The sequence below is a fragment of the Pan troglodytes genome, chromosome 9, assembly GCF_028858775.2.
Source record: "Pan troglodytes isolate AG18354 chromosome 9, NHGRI_mPanTro3-v2.0_pri, whole genome shotgun sequence".
In the NCBI taxonomy this organism is placed as follows: Eukaryota; Metazoa; Chordata; class Mammalia; order Primates; family Hominidae; genus Pan; species Pan troglodytes.
The window spans coordinates 74,592,271-74,596,750 of record NC_072407.2 but is presented as its reverse complement, the minus strand read 5'-3'; positions in this window follow the sequence as shown (position 1 = coordinate 74,596,750).

Sequence of the window (4,480 nt, the reverse complement as noted above, 5' to 3'; positions counted from 1 at the left end):
TGATGTTGGCCAGGACCGGGCTTGTAAGCTGGGGTGGAGCAGGGTGGATGGGATGGAATGTTGTGTGGTTGGGAGGGGAAGGGCAGAGAGGGGATAGGTCTGGTGAGTTTCTCAGCATGAGTGCTTCCAGGCCTCCCACAGCCCACATAGGCATCATCGCAGGTGTCCTGAGCCAAGGTCGCGATGGTGAAGCCTCAAGTGTGGGCAGGAGGGAGGGAGGGGGCCTCAACCTGGGCTGAGCCAGGCTATCAGCTAAGCCTATTTTGGGTGCTTTCCTGTGTTTATTTCATTTATTACTGGCAATCTCCTTATACAGATGTGGAAAAGGAAGCTTGAAGAGCCTAGGGCCACCCAGCTAGGAAGTGGTGGAGCCTGGATTCAAACTCCAAAGCATAGAGCTCCTAGGAGCCACCGCCTGTCCGTCCCCAAACTCCAAAGTCCATCTTTGGCCTGAAGCCTATACCCAGTTACTACCCTGTAACAGCTCCTGAGGCCAGGTGGAGAGGGCAGCCCTCAGTCTGGGAGGGCATGTTGAGGTGAAGGTACCTGCAGCATCTGCAGCCAGGGGCTTTCTCATCTCCTCTCGGCAGTGGCTGAAGAACAATCTCTTAAATGGAAGGCTCTCCCAAGGATGGTCAGGAATTATTATCCCCTTTGTAGGCAAGGGAAACTGAGGCCCAGAAGTTCAGCTGGTGAACCCTCCTTCAGAGCAAATAGAGCTTAAAGAGCACCTTCAGGGTCAGATGAGGAAACTGAGACCTAGAAGGAGTAGGAACTTCTAAGATCACTCAAAGATCTGAGGGAGAGCTGGTGCAGAGGGCTGAGCTAATCCTACTCTTGAGTTCACAGCGTGGAACCATCACTGGTCCTTCCAAGCTCCTGCTCATGGTTTATTGATGGATTCCTTTTCATCCCCCTCCTCCCCTGCCATTCCTCTCTTCTCCTCAAAAGAAATTATGTATTAAGCCAGGCACGGTGACTCACGCCTGTAATCTCAGCACTTTCGGAGGCCGAGTTGGGCGGATCACGAGGTCAAGAGATGGAGACCATCCTGGCTAACACGGTGAAACCCTGTCGCTACTAAAAATACAAAAAAAAATGGCCGGGTGCGGTGGCTCACGCCTGTAATCCCAGCACTTTGGGAGGCCGAGGTGGGTGGATCACGAGGTCAGGAGATCGAGACCATCCTGGCTAACACGGTGAAACGCCGTCTCTATGAAAAATACAAAAAACTAACCGGGCGTGGTGGCCGGCGCCTGTAGTCCCAGCTACTCAGGAGGCTGAGGCAGGAGAATGGCATGAACCCGGGAGGTGGAGCTTGCAGTGAGCAGAGATGGTGCCACTGCACTGCAGCCTGGGCAACAGAGCGAGACTCAGTCTCAAAAAAATAAAAAAATTAAAATTTAAATTTAAAAAATACAAATAAATTAGCTGGGTGTGGTGATGGGCACCTGTAGTCCCAGCTACTCGGGAGGCTGAGGCAGGAGAATGGCGTGAACCTGGGAGGCGGAGCTTGCAGTGAGCCAAGATCACGCCGCTGCACTCCAGCCTGGGTGACAGAGTAAGACTCCCTCTCAAAAAAAAAAAAAAAAAAAAAAAAAAAAAAAAAAAAAATGTACTTAATGTCTAGCCTTTTGCTGATGGGAGTTCTTATAAAATGAATGCTGTACCAGCTCTCATTTCCTGGCCCAGGTTCTCTGCCCTGTCACAGGAATGGCAGTTTCTGGTCCAGCCTCAGGCCCCACGCTGGGCTCACCTTACAGACCAGCCCCTGGTTTATCTCCCATGAATCACTGTGCCCCTGTACCCGCCTGATGCGGGTTAGAGCAGCCGATCCTCTTTTCTCTTCCCACCTGCCTCTGAACCGTTTATCTGGCTCTCAGCTTAGACCACCTGGGTAGCGTGTGCCTATTAGGGGCGGTAGATTCTCTTCCCAGGTAGACTGGGAGCCCCTTAAGGGCAGGAACAGATCTGCCTCAGCTCTGGTTTCCTACATCCCTACTCAGAGTATGGGACATAGTAGGTTGTCCAAACAGGTATATTCATTGACTGAAAGTGGCTGAGTCAGGATTTAAACGCACCCAGTCATCCAAACTCAACTGAAGACTGAAGGAGGCCCTATGAAAATCTCCAAATTCTCTCTCCAATTCTCTCTCTAGGCAACTTTTGCTCTCTGGCACCCTGCCCTGGGTGTTCCAGCTTAGAAGCCCTCCTCAGCCTCCTAACTCCATCGCCTCAACTCAGGGAGGCTTCTGGGCTTCCCCTCGGTTCCCCCGCCTAGCCTGTGGCATGGAAACTCTCTCCAGGCAATAAGTGGAGCATTGTGGGGCTCACCACATCTGTTTCCTTCTTCTTAGGAGTCAAAGTCATTGCCTGATATGCAATGCCTTGAAAACCTTCATTTCATAGATTTTTGCCCCTTTTTTGTTTGTTATTTTAGACAGGAGGGTAAATTTAGTCTTTATTAGTCTATTTTGGATGGGAGTGCATGTCTATTTCATTAATTTGTACTGCTATAGAGTACTCCATGTTTGAATGTGAATAGACATTTGGATATGAAGCTTCTGGCTGTTGGGAACAATGTTCCTAGGAAACTCTTGTATATGTTTTGAATATACCGTTGTATGAATACATTAGAATTTATTTCTTCATTTCTATTGTTAATGCACATCTTCAAGCTTCCATCTGGGGTGATCATTCCTTTTGACATGAAAAATACCCTTTTAGTATTTCCTTTAGTGCAGGCCTGCTGCTGGTGAATTCTACTATTTCTGTTATTAAACGTCTTTGCAACGGAGCCTACCTCCTGCCCTGAAGGCAAGGTCCTCTCCCCTTCCAACTGGGTGTTTTCTCAAGAGATTGGGAGAAAGAGGCAGGCATGCATCCTGTATTTTTAATTAAAATAAAAAATAAAAAAATATTTCTTCTTTATTCTTGAAGGATATTTTTGCTGCTATTGAATTCTAGGTTAGGAAGTATTTCTCTTAGCCCTTTGAAGATAACATTCTATTCTCTTTGGACTTCTATTGTTGCTTTTTTTTTTTTTTTTTTTTTTTTTTTTTTTGAGACAGAGTCTCACTCTGTTGCCCAGGCTGGAGTGCAGTTGCGTGATCTCGCTCACTGCAAGCTCTGCCTCCTGGGTTCACGCCATTCTCCTGCCTCAGCCTCCCGAGTAGCTGGGACTACAGGTGCCCACCACCACGCCCGGTTAATTTTTTTGTATTTTTCATAGAGACGGGGTTTCACCGTGTGTTAGCCAGGATGGTCTCGATCTCCTGACCTTGTGATCCACCCGCCTCGGCCTCCCAAATTGCTGGGATTACAGGTGTGAGCCACTGTGCCCAGCCCCTGGACTTCTATTGTTTCTGAAGAAAAGTCAGCCATCAGTCTTATTATTTCTCCTTTGAAAGTAATACATGTTTTTCTCTGGCTGCTTTGAATAGCTTATCTTTATTTTTGGTTTGCAGAAGTTTTATCACAATGTGCTTAGATGTGGTTTTCTTTGTATTTATTCTGTTTGAGATTCATAGCATGTCTTTTTCAGTGTGGTTTGCAAATAGTATTTCTTGAATCTGTGATGATTTTGCCTTTCCTCAATCTAACTTCATCAAGTATAGATAAGTGTATTTCCCATAATTCCCAAAGCATGGTAAGAAAGTTCTACAAAATTCTACTAAAATCCTGGGATAACAGGAAAGAAATCATAATGCAGAGATAGGGAAAATATTTTAAATTAGCCACTATATTCTTGTCTTTAGGGTTTAAACTTAACATACTTCCTTGGAAGAGAAGGGTCCCTGGTGGAAGTCTCTTTCTCCAGCTCATGATCTATCACCAAGAATGTGTCCCTACCTGGAGTCAGGGCATTCCACCTTCTTATCTGATGCCTGGTGAGATGGAAAACTAGTTTCCCTCTGTCTCTCTAGTTTAGCATATGCCTCTCAGTCAACATTTACACTTTAATGCAGAACAAATTAGCATCTCATTGCTTAGAACTCCTTCATATCAGAATAAGATTTTGGATTTACTACTGAGTAATCAAAATGTCTCTTAAAATATTTGCACCAAACAATTGATCAACTTGTTACCACAGGTAAATTCTGTTTCTATTTCTATATCATATATATATAAGAAAAAAGGATATAAAGGAAAAAATCCCAGAAGCTTTAATATAGACATTATCCTTCCTCCAACTCCACTTTTAGCCAGTAATATTGGGATCCAATCACAATTGGATATTGATATTGATCACTGAAATATTTATGTCGCTGTGGTGGGTCAAGGCCACATTACAATAGGCTTGATGATGCAGAGAGAGGGGGACACAGAAGTTGACACTGGCAAAACAAGGAATCCACTTCATGCCAACAGTGCTGATGTGGACCCTCCCCCTCAGCCCAGCAGAATAAAGGGTTGCCAATGGGCAGCAAGGGCTTCCCTGCCCTGGTGGATTTGTTGCTGTGCTTTGACCATTTGGCTC